The sequence below is a fragment of the Mus caroli genome, chromosome 7 (genome assembly GCF_900094665.2).
Source record: "Mus caroli chromosome 7, CAROLI_EIJ_v1.1, whole genome shotgun sequence".
Classification (NCBI taxonomy): Eukaryota; Metazoa; Chordata; class Mammalia; order Rodentia; family Muridae; genus Mus; species Mus caroli.
In genome coordinates, this window is record NC_034576.1 from 52,085,086 (window position 1) to 52,106,850 (window position 21,765).

The 21,765-nt window shown below is 46.7% G+C and overlaps 1 long non-coding RNA gene across 1 annotated transcript in view; it reads left to right on the forward strand.

Moving 5' to 3' along the window:
* Positions 1-5,232, forward strand: part of LOC115031518 — a 43,365-nt gene extending 38,133 nt beyond the window's left edge. Inside the window, exons 3-4 of the long non-coding RNA XR_003837161.1 lie at positions 3,294-3,432; positions 5,069-5,232. This is a non-coding gene — a long non-coding RNA (uncharacterized LOC115031518). The remainder of the gene's footprint in view (positions 1-3,293; positions 3,433-5,068) is intronic.
* Positions 5,233-21,765: the final 16,533 nt, after the last annotated feature.

The window sequence follows — 21,765 nt, forward strand, 5'->3', positions numbered from 1 at the left end:
GAGAGAGAGAGAGAGAGAGGAAAGAGAAGAGAAGAGAAGAGAAGAGAAGAGAAGAGAAGAGAAGAGAAGAGAAGAGAAGAGAAGAGAAGAGAAGAGAAAAGGAAAGAAACCTGGCTTGCCCTAAATACTACCAAAATCACTCTCCCATCCAACATTCTATAGCCTCAAGTAGAGTCATAAAATGGAGAGCCTGGGTACCTGGGTGACTTCATGGAACTAAGCCTCCTGCTCCACTCCAGCATCAGATCATGATGTGAACAAAAAAGTCACAGCAACCAGCACCCGACCCTGGTCCTAGCAATGCAAACTCTAATTTGCCCAGACCTTGCTAAACCCAGGACCTCTTCTGTGGGATTCACATAGCACCAACAAGGCCTTGTGTTGGGAAAGAAGCCAGTGCAGCCCATGTCCCTTATACAGCACTGATGCTGACTAATACTGATCATCAAGTTGAGAGAACCTAGAATCACCTAGAAAATCAAAGCCTTGCCATACCTAAGGGAGTTAACTGAAATGGGCAGGCCCACCCTGAATGTAGACAGTGCCAGCTGCTAGGTTAGGGTCCCAGACTGAGTACAGAGGAGAGCTGAGCCCCAGCGCTCATGTCTCCTCTGCCTCCTGACTGTGGGCGAACCGTGACCAGCTGCCTCAAGCTCCTGCTGCCTTGCTTCTCAGCCACAGTGGACTGTGCCCCATCCTGTGAACCCAAACAAACCCTTATACAGCCTTTGTTAATTAAAAGTAATAATGCAGTGCCTCTGAGTCTACAAATGTGGAGGTCATCTCATTGATTTTAGAGGTGCTAAAAGTGGAACCCCGGACCTCCTCCAGCCTGGGAGGCAAGGGCTTCACCACAGAGTCACACCCCAGCTCAGTGTGAGCTTTCGATGCAAAAGCAGTTCTGCCTACTGTGTGAGCCCTAACAACTGTGCTTCTTCTGACACAGCTACTCCACTTCCAGTTTATTGGAAGAACTTTTCCTTGGACAACCAGAGACCATATGTTTATGTTGATAGGTTTATCCTATGGATGCATTTCAGTGAAAAATGGAAAACAAGCTAAAAGTTCAGCAACTCAAATTGGTTAAATAAACCGTGGTGCCGCTATCCAATTAAGAAGCAGCCAGCTTAGCTGTCTCTTGTGAGACAATGCGGGGCCTAGCAAACACAGAAGTGGATGCTCACAGTCAGCTATTGGATGGATCACAGGGCCCCCAATGGAGGAGCTAGAGAAAGTACCCAAGGAGCTAAAGGGATCTGCAACCCTATAGGTGGAACAACATTATGAACTAACCAGTACCCCAGAGCTCTTGACTCTAGCTGCATATGTATCAAAAGATGGCCTAGTCAGCCATCACTGGAAAGAGAGGCCCATTGGACTTGCAAACTTTATATGCCCCAGTACAGGGGAACGCCAGGGCCAAAAAGTGGGAGTGGGTGGGTAGGGGAGTGGGGGGGGGAGTGTATTGGGGACTTTTTGGATAGCATTGGAAATGTAAATGAGGAAAATACCTAATTAAAAAAAAAAGGAAAAAAAAAAAAAAAGGAAGCAGCCAGCCGTCTAACATTAGCTAACAGAAAACCTCACAATGATATAAAAGAGGCACACACACACACACACACACACACACAGAGACAGAGACAGAGACAGAGACAGAGACAGAGAGACAGACAGACAGAGACAGAGAGACAGAGTTATAAAATTATGAATTCCCCTTAATCCATTTTAAAACAAAAATAGAAATATAATATTAAAGTGTTTGTCTCTAAGGAGTGGGCTTCTTCCATATCTGTAATTTCTGATTTCTAAAATGCAGGCATTGCTTTGGATAAAAGAATAACCTAGTTCATAGAACTATATGTTTTGACCTTTTCTGCCTTCATTAGACACGGCACTGAGCATCTTCCTTCACCTGTGTTGTGTGACAGTTGACTCAGGCAGCATGAACGACAAAGACTCAATGGCTCCAGGCATTTGTGGCACTCTCTAGCAGAGGACTGGCTGTGGTCATCAGTGGTTCCACTGAGTGTTGCTTGTTCAGTGTTTAAGATCATGGGTATTGGATGCTCAAGTTAGTGCCTGTTAGTGTTGTGGGTGTAACCTGCGTGGACCCATGCGCATGGGGACTTTCCTCTCCTCCACATCAGGTTCTACGTCTACTGTGAATTCCTTCTGGATGGGGCCTCGTGCAATAAGACACTGTCTAGATGCCTGGTGGATGTGAGCTACTCTAGACTAGCTGAGGACCACGAGAAGAAAACTGGAAACTCTCAGCCTTGATCTAAAGTAGCATCCTATGCTGAAGTGTTGGGTGGAACCATCTCAGACGCAGGGACCATGGTCTCTCTGACTCCGGGCTGGGGTTTTTGATAGGTGAGCCTGAATCTGTCTTCAAGCTTGCCAAAAAGACACTTTTGAGAGAATCAGTGAGTCACAGTCTAGGAGAGGATATCTACAGTGTACACATATGGCAAAGTATTCAAATCCAGACTATGTCAAGACTTCCTACTCATCCAAGTGGAACAGAAAGGGATCTTCTCGCTCAAGCAGAGCCTGCATGGGGGTAATGTGTGAGCTTTGAGGAAGCTGCCCAGGCTCTGAAACTGTCTGGCCAGCCTGGAAGGGGTGGTAGGGGGTCAAGCTTTGGGTCCAGAGCATCTCTGAGACAATAAGGACAAGACAGAGGCCTTTCTCATCTGCACGCCCAGTTCAGTATAATAACTGTGAAGTGATTGATTTTCTCTAAATCTTCCTCTTTACTGTAATTTGATTTAAATGGCGTTCCTTAATTTTCAAGCCTAATTTAAGAGTTCTATTTATAGAAAGAAAAAAAAAGCTCAGTGGAGAGGAAATCTCTGCACTCAGTTCCTTTCCATGAACTCTGGGTGTCTGGGTTTCTAGCCGCTGACTTCCTCATGTGTCTCCAGCTTGGGGGTGCACAGCCCTGGAGCTCTGTAGAAATGCAGGGTTCCATTTTTCTAAACTTCCTGTAAGACCATGTCACAGAAAGATTCTAGTAGAAGATGGGTGTAGATTAGGGGTGGAGGGGAAGTGTGGGAGGGCAGAGGGTGTCAATAATGGGTTTGAGGGGGGCGACTTGGAGAATTATGTGTAATGACAGACTAGCTTGTCAGGTGCTTACATGGAAATATTAGTGGGGGAGTATGAGATTGTATCCCATCCTAGATATCATTCTTAAAATTCACAGTAGTCATTTGTGAAATGCCTACTATGTGCCATAGACATTCCATACATTTGGATTTTTTTTTTTTTTTTTTTTACAATTCCTTCAGGAACCTGACAAGGTGGGCAGCACTATTCCCTTTTACAGGCGAGGACACAGAGGGTGTCTAACCCAAGCCCAAGGTCATAAAAGCTAACATTGGAATCTGTTCATCCAGGAACTTCTGTGAACAAACAGACAAACAGAAGGTGAGCAGAGACTGGCCTGCTATGCATGCAGACTGGAAGCAGTCAGTCTGCCAGACAGTCAATTAGAGCAACGTTTGATAAATAGTTCCGATGCCCAAGGCAGGGCTCTGAGCTCTGGGAGGTAGAGGTTGCTATGGTAGGATCTGCAGATGTAGGGCGCTAGGCAACAAGCCCAGTGCTTGCTCCTAGTCTTCTAGGCTGAGTATCTCCTCTGAGTCCCAGGGTCCTCACATCAAAGATGCGTCTCTCAAAATGGGCACATGAACTACACGCTGCATCTGAGTGGCACAGTGTAGCACCCAGTGACCATTCAAGATGGTTTCAGATACCCTGTGTGTTTTGTATGTCCATATGAAATTTAATATTACTTGTTCCAATCCGTGTGAAGAATTGTGTTGGAAGTTTTGATAAAGAGTGCACTGAATCTGGAGATGGCTCCTGGTAGGGTGGCCATTTTCATGGTACTAGTCCTAACCCGAGAGCGTGGGAGATCTTTTCCAATGTCTTTCTCCAAGAGCTTAAAGTTTTCATTGTTCCAGTCTTTCACTTCTTTTGTTAGATTTATTCTAAGATATTTAAATGTTTTCAAGGCCATTGTGTGATAGTCCCTACATTTCACAGGATTTGCTGTGACTGGGGCCTTTGTTCACTAGGACTCTTTAGGTTCTGCCTCCTTTCAGGCCCCTCTGCCATTCTGAGCCAACACTGCTGCATCTCTGGTCTCAGCTCTCCACTGTGACTGCCCCCTCAGAAGACACCCCCCCCCCCGTGTCACCTACTAGAGCTGCAATGGTGGCCTCTCTCTTGTCCTGCATCACTGTTCACCTTTCCCTGGTGTTTCTCCTCTGTCATCCTCACAGATGCCCTCATCCCCATATTTGAGCGTATCCTTCTGTGAATCCAGATAATCCCCAAGTCTCAAAGAGGTCAGCTGTTTTAAACCTTATTGCTGATGTCAGGAGCAGTCCTTTCAGGGCTAGCAAGATGGCTCAATGGGTAAGGGTGCTTGCCTCCAACCCTGACCATCAGAGTTCAACCCCCCCCCCAAAAAAAAACACAGTGGAGAAAAAGAACTGACCCCCAAAAATTGTCCTTTGACTTCCACACTTGTGTGCCCACACATTAAATACAATAAATGAATGGATTTTGTTTGTTGTTTGTTTGTTTGCTTTTAGAATTAATGCTCTAAGGCTCTTCAGGCTGAGGCAGGAGGATTATGAGCTAGAGGCCAGCCTGAACTACACAGGGAGATTCTGCATCAAAAAAAAACCAAAGAGAAGGGTTATTGTTTATGTTGTTGTTGTTTTATGGTTCATTTTATATCCCAGACATTAACCCCTTGCCTGAAGTATAGCTAGCAAAGATTTTTCTCCCACTCTGTAGCCTGCATTTAAAACAAAGAACCTTGCATCTGGGCCCCTGGGATGGGCAAAGCATTCACTGTGGATGTAAAGCAACAGAAGCAGAAACAGTGGGATGCGATTATGGATTTGGGTGTTGTAAATGGACATTTTACACCTATCTGTGGGTGGCAGGGCAGAGGGAAGGGGAGGCAGAAGGTGTGGGGGATTCTAGTCTGTGTTTCGTAACAAACTTTAGAGTTAAATCTCAACTCTCCATGACTTCTCTTTTTCAGTTTTGCTTCCCTCAGTGCTTCTAGGATACCACGTGGCAAGCCTGGAGCCCAGTGCTATGTAGGCAGATGATGCTGTTGTTGCTTCTGGTGTTCCCACCATTCTCCATGGTTCTCCATCCCCAGATGGTCTGTCTCCTGCTATGAGTTTATTTTAATGTTGCTCTCCTTGAGAACATGATATTTAAATGAAGCTAAAAATAAGTAATGGGCACAGATAATCACGAAGGCAGGAATATATTAAACTCTTGATTGGAATGTCAGGGGGTGGAGTTTGCTTTAGTGTTTCCTAACTTGGGGTTAGACCACTGGTCTGCACATAAACCTGTGCTTCTGAGGTGCCAGATGAGGCTGGGAAGGTAGTGTGGGATGGTGGGCATGAGCATAACCTTGCCAGCTGGGTTTGAGTCTTAGGTGGTACCTCTGTAAGCCGTGAGAAAGGTCACTTGGTCTTCTTAGAGACCATCGAAGGCCCAGCATTCTCATCTGAAAAGTGGTAACCTGTGTAATGAACCCACCCAGAGACTTGGGGCAGCCACGTTGTCTTGCTTGCAGCCCCATGTTCTGGGCAGTTCAGCAGGTGTGTCCCCGTCTCCCTGGCACCACTGAGGCAACTTGAAGCTTGACTCTTCAGGACGGCCACTCCCTCCTTCTCATTTCTGTGACTTTCTTACTGGGATGCCATTGGAAGCACCCCAGTTTGGATTCGAGTTCCCCATTCCCGCTACTTGCAAGTGAACGCTGTGTATGTGCCCCCAAGCCAGTCACAAGAATCAAAACTATCCAACCTCCCGTGAGATGCAGAATATCCAAACCTACGGGGTGTGGCGAGGGTTAACTCCAGGCCTGGTGAGGTCACCTGTGAGGGCCTTTCCAGCCATTTTAACTTCTTACAGACTAGAAAGCTGACCCATGTAAAAGTGAGAGAAGTTACAATCTACTCTGCCTCCCTCCCTCCCTCCCTCCCTCCTTCCCTTTTCTTTTTCACACTGGGGGTCGAGTCCAGGGCTTTGCACATGCACCACTGAGATCACCCCAGCCTAGGATCTGCCTTTACAGAGGAGTGGTGGTGCATAACCAGCTGCCATATTTAAAGCAGCCCATACTCCAGCGTGATCTTGAACTTAAAGGCAGGCACCGTGCCTGGCATGGATTAAACCGGCAGCCTTTTGAGGTATTTTAGGTTAGATTTCTGTTCTGCAGTAGCCATGAGAGGTCCCGTGTGAACTGCAGGGACCCCCCTCCTTGATGTTTAGGGGCCTTTCCATGATGCTCCTGGACTCTAGCAAGTGGCATTGTCAGTATCACCTGCACACGGCTGCATGTGAGATACCCCAGGCACTGATAGTGAGAAGTGGAATGTGGGATGTCCTGACTGCTGCAGCATGGTGCATCCCGCTTTCTCTTGGAAAGATGGCTCGTGGCTCTTTGTGTGGGGGCTGGGATAGTTTGTTTACTTCTCACTTAAACTTATTTTGAGCTGATACTGGGGAACAAGTGATGGTGACACATGTTGTAATATTTAAATAAAGTTAAAGACACCTCTGAGCATCAAGGCTTCTCATTTCTTCATGCCAAAAGCTTCCTGAGCCCTTCTCTCTGGCTTTTGGAAGAGCTCAGCCACCTGCACACAACAGCCTTACACCCTGCCACACTGGAGCACTCCTGACCTTCTTGCTGTATCTGGCTCTAACCCAGTGCCCAGTGAGTCCCCGCTCCCCAGTCTTCTCATGGAATAGGAGGACCTTTTGCTACGTCTTGGGCACCTAGTTTCAGGGATCACACAGTGGAAGTAAGAACTTCGTTTTTCTTGAGTCATTATCCTGAGGTCTTGAATAAAGGTGTGCTCCACCCTGAGGGTCGCAGCCCCCTGTGCCCCGTCCAGCGTGCTCCTCTGGAGGAGGAGCAAGCTCCTACAGACCCCTGGCTTGCTTTGGAACCGTCTGTCCTGCGCTTTAGCCGTTATCTATATTGGACTCATCTGTAGCTTTAAGACCCTCCCCACTCCCCGTGCTGTGCCCCATTGATTTAGAGGGAAGGTGTGTATCTCTTTGTCTGTTTACAGGGCTTGTAAAATATGAGCTGTGTTTGCACTATGAAATTATATATGTGTCAATAAAATATAAAAAATCTGACAAAATGTGTTTTAATTTTGCAGTGGAGATCATAGCAGCTGTCACATTAAAATTTATTCCTCCTCTTTGAAGGGGGAAAAAAAAAGAAGTGCCTTCTACAGACAAAACACTGGGGAAGAAGACAGTGTAATTGGGCCACACCCCCAGGCTGTTTAATCTGGATTCTTTTTCTCTTTTTGCTGCCTTCTCTGCCTGGTTATTTCTTTTCCCAGTAGCAATTTACTTGCTTTAAATATGAGACATACTGGATCGCAGGTCCTCTGGTTCCAAGTTATTAGTTGTTTTAAAAAGAGAGTTTATCATTAAAACAGTTTTCTTTTTTTTAAGTTGGACTGTAAACCTGGAACACTTTCTGGCAGAATATGTCCTGGGTCCCTCCTGGAAGCCGAACTGCACTGTGGATTCTCAGCCTATAGAGCACATGACAGCTGGGAAAGGGCTTAGGCTCCCTCACACTCCAGATGTTCGTGCTGTGGGGCCTTAGGTGTGAGTGTTGAGGGAGGAAGGTTAGGTGCTAAGAAAGAGGATTCTCTCCACTTCTGCTTGTCTATAAAATGTTTGTGGTGCTTTTATAATGGGAAATAAAGGTTTTGACTTGAAAAGTAGATGTCTCAAATTACTATTTGGAATGATTCTTCTTTCCCAGGATTGCTGGGCATTCATTCATTCTTTCATTTGTTCCTTAAGTTGGTTTCCTTTAGGTCAAGCTCTTTGTCCCAGGTATTATGCTAGACACAGCATAGCTGTACGTGCCCATCATCTCAGAGCTTAGAGTTTCATGCCAGCCTGGGAAGAAAGCCACTGATCCCTTGAATCCAGTGCTCACTCTGGGGCCAGAACCAAGGATCATTTTCCTCTAGTCATGTTCTGCTTGAGTTCACTGAGGAGCTGTGTCTGGAAGTAGGGTTGTCACCTACCTCACTTCAGATTCATGCATATTTTGTCTTAGAGTATGCTCCAACATGGCTCCTCGGAGGACAGGTTACCAGCTCCTCCATCAGCTCTGTGGAAAGGGCAGCACAAGACCATCACACAGCAAAAGTGCTGCATCCCTGAGAACAGCTAAGGGAAGACATTCATAGTCCTGGTTACTCGCATGTATCCCACAGTGTAAAAGCGCCTGCAGTAGAGTGAGGAGGGGGAAGCTCAGCTGCGGGGAGAAAACCAAGCTGTGAACTTTAGCCCACTGCCTCAGCTTCACCAGACAATTTCTGTTGAATGTTGTGAACAGCTGATTGGATGTTTCCCTGTCTGTCTGTCTGTCTCTTGCTATTTATTCTTTAACTTTAACTTACTTATATACTAATTAGACTCACTTATTCAAAGTTGAAAGTATGACTACTGTGACTCCTCTCCAGACCGCACAGAATGGAGAGCTGGGTTCACACAAGGTCAGGCCCTTTGCGAGAGATTGTTGTGCAACTCCAGGCTCTCTGTTAAGAACTTTGACTCTGCAAAGGAATTCAAAGCATGCAGCAGGCCATCCTTCACTAAGTTGGGCAGTTCTTTGTGAACTTGGGGCTTCTGGGTTTTCGTAAAGTGGGGCTGACATGCAGTCACTGTGAGTGGCTTCTGAATCTTTTTAACAGGAGGAATTGAGGGGTGGAGGAAAGTTTGTTTCTCTCTCAAGGTAGTCTATGACTTGGGACCCTAGTGCAGCCTGTGAGTGCTAGGAGAACCCAAGAGCATTCTTCCAGACAGGCCTAGTGGCCTAGTGAGAAGACTCAGTGTGTGTGCGCACACATGGGTGTGTGTGTACGAGTTTATGTATGGGAGGTGTGTGTGTAAGATGTGTGTGTATATGTTTGTGTATGTGTATTCATATGTATATGTGTATATGTTTATGTGTGTGTACTTGTGTGTATGAGTTTATATATGCAAGATGTGTGTATATATCTAGGTGTTATGCATAGATGCTCAAAGGCTGCTATAAACTACAGGGGACAGATAAGCTTGGATGACAAAAGCCTTAAACTTGGGTTAGGAATAGACAAGAGACACTGAAGTGAAGAACTCTGACTTTCTGGCTACCAAAGTGGTCCTAGGTGAGTGACAGACTCCACGGAAACTTACTCAGCCCTGCAGGTTCACGATGAAGGCATGGCAGCACTGCTGCTGTAGAGAAGATATGATCCACGCATGTGTGTGTGTATGCGCGCGCGCGCGCGCGCGCGCATGTGCACGCACATGCATGCACATATGCATTATGAATACTGTTTCTTTTCTTATTTTTGAGACAGGGTCTCATAGTCCATGCTAGCCTCCTGCCTCAGTCTCCCCAGTGCAAGGACTAGAGCCCATGAGCCACAGTACTTAGTGTGGGACTCATTCTTCTTATTGATCTCAAGTGGGCCTGCAAACACCTGAACAACACATACATACACATACACACACACACATACACAGACACACACACACAATTATAGTGGTCATTTCTGCTGTGTATATTGGTGGGTGAGTGGGGGGGGCATTATTTCAACATTTTATTTTAGTTTTGTATGTATATTAGTATAATTAGTATTAGTACTACATATATGTATATGTATATATGTATGTGTGTATATGTGTGTATATATATGTGTGTGTGTATGTATATATATATATATATATTGGTTTTTCGAGACAGGGTTTCTCTGTATAGCCCTGGCTATCCTGGAACTCACTTTGTAGACCAGGCTGGCCTCAAACTCAGAAATCCGCCTGTCTCTGCCTCCCGAGTGCTGGGGTTAAAGGCGTGCACCACCACTGCCCAGCAGTTTATATTTTTATAACAAGTAAATATCAGTTGTATAGTTAAAAAAAAAAAACCAAAACCTTAGAATTGATCTTGAGTCAACCTGGCCTCTGAACTATATGTCACAGAGGGGAGATTAGGTCAAGAGGCCCGGAGTCTTGCCTTAGCATAGCTGATCTCTTCATGTGGTACAAGTCCACTGCAGGCCTTCTGTTTCCTATCTGCAAAATGGGAGGCTTGGATGGCACACAGTAAGTATGGCCCTAGGCAGGAGAGGGAGACAGGGAGCAAGGGCAGCAGCCATGCCTCTGTGATGGACAGGAGTTGACAGCCCAAGGAGGGTGTCAATCCTGACTCAGCTTGACATCTTCTGCCTGGAGCTGAGTAAGGGGTGCACCAGGAACCCTGTGATGGATGCTAGAGAGTTGCTTCTGGAGAAGCAGGCCTGGGAGATGTCATGTTTGACCTCCCCAACAGTCTAGCTTTATTCCTTTGGTTCTCAACCTTCCTGATGCATGTGGTCCTCATGTTGTGGTGACCTCAAGTATAACATTATTTTCATTGCCACTGCATAACTGCAATTTTGCTACTGGTGTGAATCATAATGTAAATATCTGTGTTTTCTGATGGTCTTAGGTGACCCCTGTGAAAGGGTCAATCATCCCCCAAAGGGGTCGAGACCCACAGCTTGAGAACCACTGCCTTGATTCTAACTGGGCTTCTTCTATCACGAGAGCTGGCAATGCCAGTCAGTGGTGCTCACAGTTTCTTGTGACTGCACATAGCCACTCTGGGCTCCACTCAGCCCCTCTGCATTCTTGCTCCTGAACTTCTGATCCCTGTTAGTCTTTTCTACCCTGTCTGTCCCTAGCTTACCTAAATCCACTTTCCCTGCTACCCTGAGCTCTAGATAGGCCCACACTTTGGGATTATCAGGGGGCTCTGCCCCTCTCTTGAGAGGTAGCCTCTACTCCCTGAGGATGCCAGCTGTCTGTCCCTCTGAGACAGGCTCCTAGTGGGTGGGTGCCTTTGTGTGCAGCCTCAGTCCCTGGCAAAGCCCCCTCCTGACTCCAGGTCATCATTGCTTAAGTTGCAGCTGCATGCTGGCTTCAGAACATGCTGGCTTTCCCAGGGCTTTAATAACCCCGAGCTTCAGCTTGCCTATTGGTTCTCTGTTCTATATCAGCCTCATAAAATGGACAGTTTGGGTTAAAAGATCTTATTACGGCAAAAAGAGATGTTGAATCACACTTTCAAGGTCGCTGGTGAAATGTGATCTCTGAGACTCATTGGCTCTGTTCCAGGGCACGGGGAAGTGGATATTAGAAAGATAGATTAGAAGTCAAAACACAGTTCTGTTTCCCCTGTGTCTTGGGCTGAGTGTCTGTGATGAATTTTGTGAGGAAAAAAAAATATCAGAACTCCCTCCCCTATGATATATGCCAGCCACCTTCAGAAGTGAGGTTCCGATAGCAACCCTTCATTCCAGTTCTGACATCCCCAGAGTGGTAATCTCCATAGCAGCAACAGGGGTGTCTTCCCTCGTAATAGAAGGTTCCCAGGGGCTCAGCAAATCCATCAGCTCTCTCTGTGCAGAGCAAGTGAAAATGGCCAGGGACAAAGAGGAACAAGGCAAGACTCTTACATTCAGAACCCCCAGACTCCAGAATGAAGGAAACAGGCAGAGAGATGTAGCTTATTTGTTCCCTCAGGGTGCTGCTGAGATGTTGGGACCCAGTCAAATATTTTATGTACACATTTTACTGATTCTAAACAGCAGGCAGGCGTTATGATCAGGAATCGTGCACAATTCCATGGGTGACGAGGAAACTGAGGCTTAGAATTGTCAAGATGCCTAAAGAGCCCGTTTGCATGTGTGTGTGTATGTGGTGTGTGTGTGTGTGTGTGTGTGTGTGTGGTGTGCATGTGTGTGTATGTATATGTGTGATGTGTGTGTGTATTTGTGTGTGGTGTGTGTGTGGTGTGCATGTGTGTGTATGTATGTGTATGTGTGATGTGTGTGTGTGTGGTATGTGTGCATGTGTGTGTATGTGTATGTGGTGTGCATGTGTGTATGTGTGTGTGAGATGTGGCATGTGTGTATGTATGTGTATGTGTGATGTGTGTGTGTGTATGTGTGTGTGCATGTGTGTGTATGTGTGTGGTATGTGTGGTGTGTGTGTGGTATGCATGTGTGTGTGTGGTATGCATGTGTGTGTGTGGTGTGCATGTGTGTGTATGTATGTATATGTGTGATGTGTGTGTGTGTATGTGTGTGGTGTGTATGCATGTGTGTGGTGTGTGTGCATGTATGTGTATGTGTGTGGTGTGTGTGTGGTGTGTGCGTATGTGTGTGTTGCCACTGAGCCTAGAACATGGTCTGCTGTCCTATTGCATTCTGCCTTTCCACCTGGGAAGCCCAGGCACCGCCAGCAGGAGACAGAGCAAAGTCCAGAATGGGGAGTCCATGGGGTTTCTGGTCTCCTTTCTGCTGGGTGGTACCCAGGTGCCACTGCATGCCATGGGGAGAGGAAGTCAGGAAAGAAGGTCTACATTTTCCTCCAGGGAATCTATGTGCCAGGGAGGAAGGGGAAGACACAGTTAGGAATGAATAGGATTGGCTGGTTGGGAGCAAGTGCCAGAGGGGCTGGAGGAGAAAAAGCTTTCTTTGAGAGTCTTAGATGTCTCCAAGGCACCTAAGGCCTTCCCCTTGGTGATATGAATGAAGCAGCTCTATTGACAGTGGATGTGGGCACATATGCTTTATTTGGTGTAAACCAGAGATTATGTACCTCTCAGAGGAGAGAATACCCAAGAAGGGAAAGTCATTGGTTGAAGGCTCAAGGTTATCTAGATACCTCATTAGCATGGAGAAGAATCCCAAGTGCTATGCTATGTAACTGAGTGCACATGGTCTTCTCAGTGGGATGCTGTGGTTACCTGATCCAGAGCAGGTACAGAGACAGGTAGGGAGTGTCTCCACTCCTGCTGTTCTCTAATCTCTGAGATTCCAAGGGGTTGAGCTCTTCAACCTTACCTGTTCTTATGCCTGTCTGGTAGCACAGTACCACACGCCCTATAGTCTGCCCGACTACATGGTCTTTAATGGCCTTTACCACATTAAAGTGCACCTAGAGAAGGTTCAGGCCCAAGCGTCAGGAGATGATCCTATGAATGGTTCTCACAGACTGACAGATCCAAATCAATGATAAAACTGGAGATGCCTCAGGGAACAAAACATACCCGTGGACCAACTACAGGGAAGGCATCAGGTCCTTTCCATTCATCATTGGCAGAAGCCACAGCCAATGGAGCATTCCCTAAGGTCGTGCATCTGGATGTGAGAGTTCTGTTTGCATGAATACAACATGCCGAAGCTTGGGCAAGCTGGTTACATGCCTGTTTCTTTGAAGAAAGGTGTGGATGCTGTGCAGTTAAGTCCAATAGCAATGATGAATGCAGGACACGTCAGAACTCTGAGACTGGCATGTAGAGCACACCAAACGCCACCTGTTTCTCCACACTAGCCCCTCTCCCTCTTTCTCTGTTAATTTTCCTACTCACTTTTCTATTAAACACAGATCCCACTACCCAACTGAAGAAGGGGCCACACCCTTCCTTTCTTGGGGTCCTATAGTGTAGTGAGCAGGCCTTCTTTTGGGGAAATGGCAGAACCACATGTGGAAGGGTTATTTCTTTCTCATTGGCTGGCAAGCATAAGCCTCGGGTCTCTAGAATTTTTCCCTCTGAACTCTAAATCCCCCTGTGGTAAATTCCCTATTGCAGGCCTTTACCTCTTCCCAGACAGAACTCAGAAGAGAACTTTCTGATAAAGCTGGTGTTGCTTTGGGGTATATACTTTACACCTACAGATTACCACCCCCAGAGCAAGTATCAAGCCATTCCCACTAGCACTGAGAGAAGACATAGGATTGACAGACTGTGTGTGGGGCAAGACATCTTCAGTCGGGGAGGTGTCTTTGGTGGGTGACCTGGGTCTCTCAGCATTTCTACTGCCGTCACCAACACGCACTCAGTGAGAAACAAATCTCCCTTTGTCTCTTGTGCACCCTACACTGTTCTAGGTGCTGCAGATGTATACTAGACAAAACAGAGAGTAAGTCCTGCCCTGATGGAGCAGGTGTTCTAGAAAAAGGGGGAAAAAAGTGATCATCAAAAATAAGACAAGAATATGGGAAACATATAGTGTGACAGATGGTTATCCTCATTGTGGATACAAATAAAATCTGATGCTGAGAACAGACACAGAAATGGGTGATGGCACACTTCACAGGCCAGATGAGATGGGATTGAGGTCAGGCCGATCTCAACAGGGTCCTGAGGTGGGAGAAAGTCCTGAGGTTCTGGGGCAAAGGGAACAGCAAACACGGTGGTTTTGCAGAGAGAACATGTTCAGGGTTTTTCGATACAAGAAGCCCATGCATCTGTGGCAGAGCTGGGACAGGGAAGAGAATAATGCAGGGGACATGGGGACAGCCTTGACAGACAATCCAGGTGACAAAAAGTGTTGGTGGAGAAAGGCAGGCTCTGGTTTGCACTGGGAAGAATGCACTTGGGGGCTATGGTTCAGGGAGTAGGGGGCAGAAGCAAACAACAGGTCCATGCCACAGATGAGGTTGCCTGGAATTGTGGTTGTAGCCATGATGATGCAGAGACGGGCTTTGGCTCTGGAACTGTGTGGAGCACACAGCATAGGATGCGTGGTATTTGCTGATGCATTCCTCCTGGGTTATGCAAGTTCTGAAGAGTCTTGAGGTTCTGACTTAAGCAGAATGCCTGAGGCTGAGGGCTAAGATGGCAGGAGAATGTAAGATACCAGTCAAGGATATAGGTGAAAGGGCCAGGAAGGCAGGTGGAGATATAAGGTATTAGACAGACTTGACTTGTTTGCTGTCTTTGCCTACCCCATCCATTTCAGGCTCCCCACTTCAGACATGCCTTACAAAGATAGATCCTCGCTGGAGCTTGCCTAAAATTACGTCCCAGAATATTCAGAGATGCAGAATGAAGGCTGGCCCCAGTCAACGTCCTGAGTGAGTTTGGGGACCCCCAGAGGGCCAAGGGGAATCAGAACTAGAATTCAGGTGGCAAGCAGCCTCTTCAGGTCAGTCTTAATAGTTAAGATAACAGAGTTTGCTTGTGAATGGGAAGAAAGGCTGAGCGCATCTACATCATGAACAGCAAAGCAGGAACATATGGGCATCTTTGAGCTTTGAATCTGAGCTAAAGTCTGCTCTCGGCAGAGACATATGTGAAGTCTGCTGATGTTTGGGGAACAGTTAAGGAAGCAGCTCCTCGGTGGCTGGCGGCTGCTGGTAACAGAACTGACTTGGCTTCAATTGAAAATATTAGCATGAAGAAGTCATAACTTGGTGTTAGCATAGGACGCAGCCTGGGGTTCTGGAAAGAGCAAGAGACTTGGTCTGTGTTCAAGTTCTATATTGGATCAGTTATTTGTCTGACCACATGCCGATCACTCAAGAGCCCTGGGCCTCAGTTACTTGTCTCTCAGATAGGTTCAAATTCCTGGTGTTTGTAGAGACCAAGTATGGATTTCATACACGCCCAGCACCATGGTCATCTACTGTCCTGCATTTTCCTCTGTGAGGAAAAATGGGTCCTCTTAGAAAGCTCAAGGGAGACCAACTCTTGGAAGTATTCTTCTCCAACAAGGAGACCCAGGCTGCATATACAAGAGGGAGAGGGAGACACTGGGTCTTTACAAAGCCTAGAAGGGTGTAATGGCTATTCTTGGTGTTAACTTGACTATATCTGGAATTAACTAAAACCAAAGCTGCTGGGCACACCTGTGATGGATTCTTAATTAAACTATTTGAAGTAGGAAAAACTACCTTTAATATGGATCTTTTGAGGTGGGAAGATCCACCTACAATTTAGGTCATGCCTTCTGCTGGCAGCTTATATAAAGGACATGGAAGAAGGAAGCTCTTTGCTCTTTGCCTACTTGCTCTTACTCTTGCTAACAAGTCCATCCTAACCCCGAGCCCACTTCGTTGGGATTCCAGCATACACTGAAGATCGGCTGAGACATCCAGTCTCATGGACTGAACAACTACTGGTTTCTTGGACTTTCTGTTGTTCGGCAGTCATTGTTGGACTAGCAGGACTACAGTTTGTATGATACTCTAATGCATTGTGTGTGTGTGTGTGTGTGTGTGTGTGTGTGCGCGCGCGCATGCGTGCACATGCAACACACAAAGGGTTGTCACTCTTTGACACATCTGCTGGAGAACACTATCTAAGAGGGCTTCAGGAATACCCTATCTACCATTCCAATCTTGGCTTTTATGAATCTGATTTTAAGTGCCTCGTGGAGTGAAATCAGGAAGCATTTACATCTACGGCCAGCTTAATTTGCATACATAATGTCCAGGGCTCATCCCACCATCCCCTAGTGAAGTGTTTCCTCCTTTGGAGATCTGAGAACACTGCGTCTACAGGTTAACAATGCTCTACAGTGTTTGCTAAGAGGGCTGAGCTTATGTGATGTGCCCTCTCCACCACTAGGGGAAGAAATGAAGAAAAGGTTAAAGGCTTCTTTCTAACAGAGTCCCTTTTAGAGGAAAGCAGCTCATGCCGGTGAGGATTTTATTCAGTAAGGAGGTTGGAGTATGTGACAGACTGTGATTCAGAGGGAGTCATGAGGAAGATGTGGCTCAATTATCTTCATCTATGCAGGGGATGCCTGTTCCTCTGTCCTGTTCCAGATGGAGCCTTTGGAGGTAGGATTTGTCTGGAGAGTAAGCATGCTCTCCTGGAGACCTGGCAGTCCCCCTGACTGGACAGCTGGGTGCCATCAGCCCAGCTCAGGGGATATTGATCTAAAGCCAAGGCAAGTCTCACCATCACCCTGACTTATGGTGTGTCTGAAAATCAGTGGCCTAGATGTGTTTCTTCAAATACAGAGTGGAGATTCTAATTTCCATTCAACCTGGTCTGGGAGGATGAAGCAAGTGGTCACCAGATCCCATATTGCCCCTCGAAGCATCGGAGCCAGGAAAAGGCGCTTTTCCTGGGATGCTTTCCAACCATCTTCCAGCCTGTGGTGTGAACGGGCCTCTAGGATGATGTAGGTTGCACATTCTCCAATTTGCAGATGAGAGCAGTTGCTAATGTAATTATGATGATCACCTGGATGCAAATGGCTCTGGGCTGACCCTTGGGTGGGCCAGTTGAACCAGTGTGAGCCTGATTAACTCAGTTCTTCACAGGAGGGTGTTGTAATCTCACTAGCTAGCAGGTAATCACGGTGACAGGCAGGGCTGTGTCAGGGCCAGGTCTTCTTATTAGAGCCTCTTTTGCCCTCCCTGTCAGAAGGTGAAGGTCATGGAAAGTTGGTCCGAGATTATTCAGCTGCCAAAATATCTCTTACCACAGTGCAGCCTGCCTCCTGCCACTGGAGATCAAAACGGAGCCTAATGGGTCAAGAAAACAATCAATGTTATCAGTACTGCTGATGGTGTTTGCGGGCTGCAGCCCATGAAATATTCATTCTTCCTGTTTGTCTTTAAGGATGCATTTTATATGTTAATGTACCATTGAAAGATACATATAATGTTAAGCAGCTTAAGACCCACGCCTCGAAGAGGCAAGTTTATTTTTCCTTGGAATAGCAACGTAAAACATAAAGACAAAAACCCAGTCCCACTGACGACACCAGTCAACAGTCACGGAATCCTCCTGTCTGCTTGTAAAAGCAAATTTTCCATTCATGTTTCAATAGGGAAATAAATAACTTACGGATGGCGTTCCCCACCTAATAAAATGTTTTACTGTCAGCTTTACTGAGCACGTTTATGAAATCACACTGTGAGGCTCAGCTTTATTTGACCTTAACGACTCAAGGGCCAGGGAGAGCCGCCCGAGTCTTCAACGTTCAGGAGCAAGCGTCGGAGGGAGGAAAGCTCACAAATCAAAAGGCAAATCCGGAAGACGCAGTGGAAAACCATTTAAGATCAGCTCGGGATGTGCCCCTCTGCTCAGGATGCACCGTGCATACATTTGTATTCTGGGCACAAGCACGGCGTGCCCTATAGACAAGCAGACACAATTTGTTTCTTGGTGTCTTTTATGGAACACTAACTTTTAGAAGGAATAATTTACTGCACTTTGGGGGAGGCCACAGGCCTCTGGGAAAAATGTAATCTAAACTGTGGTGTTATACTAAGGAAATGTGACCATAGTCATTCATGAGCAGAATTCTTCCTGGGATGTCAGAGGAGCCTTTGTTCCCAATGTAAGATTTTGGGGGTCCAATCTGTCCAGTCATCTTCAGATTCAGAAGTTCAAGGGTTGGTCCTCTCAAGGCCACTAAGCTCCTGGGACATCACCCCAAGGCTATCTCTTTAACAGCAGGAAGATATTGCTAGGGAACACAGCAATGTGTTGTTAAGGTATACAGCACTGTGTCTTCAGCACAGGACACTGGCTCAAATCTACATTTGTTATATACTGTGGTTGATGCTGAGCAAGCTATCGATTTTTCTAGGCTGAAACTTTCTCATATATAAAATGAGGGCAACAGCAGCCCCTCCTTCGTGGGGCTGGCTTCGGTGATGAGTGGGCTGATTCAAGAAGAGCTAGGTGCTTTGAAACCCAGCAAGCATTTTGAGTCCCTTCATTGGACATAGAGACCAAGGTCTCTTCTTCACCTTGTATATTCCATTCGCTTCCTCTTTCTTTCCCTCATTACTTTTGCAATGTGATTTAGAGAACTTGAAACCACCTTGACTGTTTACTGTTTTATTTTTGGTCCATTTGAAAATAAACAGTGGCTGCTTTATCCCTTCACCCAAAGTGGTTCCTGGAACACCCAGGCACTTGCTACATAGCCATCTGTGCTAGATAAATGAGTGAGTAGCTTGTACCGTGGTTTATCCATGTAGACCTGTGAGCTGGAATAGTGTCTCTCTGCCACTGTCATCAGCCCCTGTTGCCAGCTCCTTCCTTAGGCACAGGGCCCAACACAGCAGAGGTCCTCGAGCACTTATTAAATGAATGGTTGAGAGTTCATCTGGAGCGAGGGTGAGGGAGAATGATAGAGAGCACACACTGAAAGACGAGGGAGTCCAAGGAAGCAGAATTGTAAGGTCTAACACATGTCCTTCATTCATTCCTTAATGTGATGGGGTGGTAGGACTCCAGACTATAGAGTGGGTACAGGCCCCACTCAGCCACTCACCTAGTACAGACTTGTGGCAACTTCTCTATGTATACCCCACATCTTCAATATAGGGTCACATCAGCACCTTCTAGGGCATTCTAGTGATTATGCGTTAATCTCTGCAGGAGTGATAAGCAGATAAGTGCCAAGGCCTGGGCAGTAAGTGCTTGTTGCACATACCTGTATGAGGACCCCAGTTCAGACTGCCAACACCTGTGAGAAATGCCAAGCACGGCAGGTAGTTCACACTTATAATCCCATCACTGGGGAGGTGGAGTCACGGGCTCAAGAGCCAGCCAGTCTAGCCACATCTGTGAATTCCAGGTTTCGTAAGAGACGTTGTCTCAAAAAATATGGTAGAGAGGGGAATACACTAAGCCAACTGCTGGCCTCCACATGAGTACATACATGTGCACATGCACACACACATGCATGAATGACATCACTACAACAGCCATTTAGTTGCCAGTCAGCAAACAGTTATCGTGCATGGACCAAGCCAGGCCTCTGCAGACTGTCACCCACCCTCCCTTGTTGAGAGTGCTGGTGCCTTGTGCAGTGGAAGCTGAGGCTCCAGACTTGTGGTCCATCTAAACCCAGGAGGATGCAAGTTGGAAGCTAACCTGCACAGACATCTCTGCTGCAGCTTGAGCAGCGACATTTTCATAGCGCAGGCTGCATTGCTAATCAGATTATTTTTTAAAAAATTAATGGCATCTGTCACTTGGGCAAATTTCAAAAGTGCCTGTCTCCACTCTTAGAAAATACTAGCTCTCAATTTTTATGCTAAATCAAGTGATCATAACCCAAGAATTTAGAGATTTTGCACTTAAAACATTGCTCTGTGATTTATTTCCTTCCGATGGATTCGTGATTAAATTTTAAACTCGTGCTCCTATTCAGTAGGCAGTCACAGAATGGAGGGGGAAATGCTCTTTTCCCCCCTTAAATTGTAAGCTGCGTTCAGAAGTGCTGTCTGTCTGGTCCTCAGAACTCTAGGCAGAGCATCTGGACTGTGCCCGCCTTCCCCGGCTCCCCACACATTGCGGGGGGCTTCTGCAGGCTTATGAAGCAGAGAGTCCAGAGCAGGGACCAGGACAGAGGTCACACTAGGTAACTGTCTGTCATAAATACGTTGCCCTTTGTTCAAGCATATAGCAGTGGTGTTCATTGTCCTGAAAACCCAGAATCTTGGTGCCCATGGATACTTATGGGAAAAAAAAAAAGCAACCAGATTTGTCCTCTGAAGGCTGCTTGGTTTAGACTACCAGTCATCCTGGTCCATCCCCCCCCAAAAAAACCCCCAAAAACAGATGTCTGGGAGGAGCCTGCCAGCATATTGATGACTCTCCTCACAAATCCTGACATTGGACTGGTGCCCTCCCCTGCTCCATTCCCACCTGGCTCTTCTGCACCCTCCCTTCTAATGCTGCTCTTTTTCCTGAGTTCCCTCTGCTGTCCTGGCATGCTTTACATGAGCAGGGATGATATGGAGACTGTCATAAAGTCCACCTGTCCTGGCAATCCCTCCCTCTACATGCCACCAGACCACCCTGACTCCATGGACTTCTGTACCCATTGTGTGGAAAGACCACAAAGCACAGTATCCTGGGACAGGTGGCTCTGGTGACAGCTTTGTTCTGCCACTTTCTGGCTGTGGCATTGAGGGACTTACAGACTCTTCCTGATCCTCAGTTCCCTCTGCCCCTGGAAATGGCAGATTATATTTTTATAATTAACAATGTCTGGGCAAAAGCTTAGTGCCGAGTAGGGGTTCTGAGGAGCAGCAATGTCTGTTCTCATGACCCTGATTTTCTTAGGCTTCAAAGGAAGATATTGGGCTGCCAAGGAGAAGCCCTAAATGTGCCTAGGTGATATGGAGGAGCAATGTCACGTCACGAGGCTGCTAACATCTACCCCAATCCATAGATGGACCCAGAAGATAAACAAATCAAGGTCACGGGGTCCCATTGGGAGGAGCCTGGCCTTCGGGGAGGAGGGTTATGTAGCTTGATGCTGCATGCTGAGAAAGAGATCCAAGGAAAGGGCTACTAGGCACCTGTGTGACAGAGAGAGGCAGAGCATATTTTACTAACCTCTGAGCTCAGCTAATCTGGTCTGACAGAAGTCTAGATCCAACCTGACTTTTTTTTTCTTTTTCTTTTCTTTTGAGGGGGTCACTGCTGAACTTGAGGGAGCCGTGCAGCCTTTGTCTTGTGTGGGATTTGAAGGAGTATGGCCACTACTAGCTAAGTAGGCTTAGATCAGTCCCTCTTCTTGCTGGACCACAGTCAGTATAATGCGACTCCTATCTAATAGCATGTGGGAAGGTCCCAGGATACGAATGGAGTCACCCCTGAAGAACTGCATTATGCTAAGGCAGCATGGAGGGGAATGCTTTGCAGAAAAGGAAAGGGAAGACAGCTGGTAAATAGCCCAGAGTCGTAAGGCAGATGGAGCAGGAGCCACTCTGTTGTCCAGGCTGGCCTGCCCCCAACATGCGTCCTGGTACTTCCCAGGATTCCCCATTCATCAACGTACCTGTTGGCTCATGTTACCAAGATCTCCTTCTTCTGGCCCCTATGGATCATTTCCCACTAATCGGCTTTTTGTTCCCGTTGAGTTC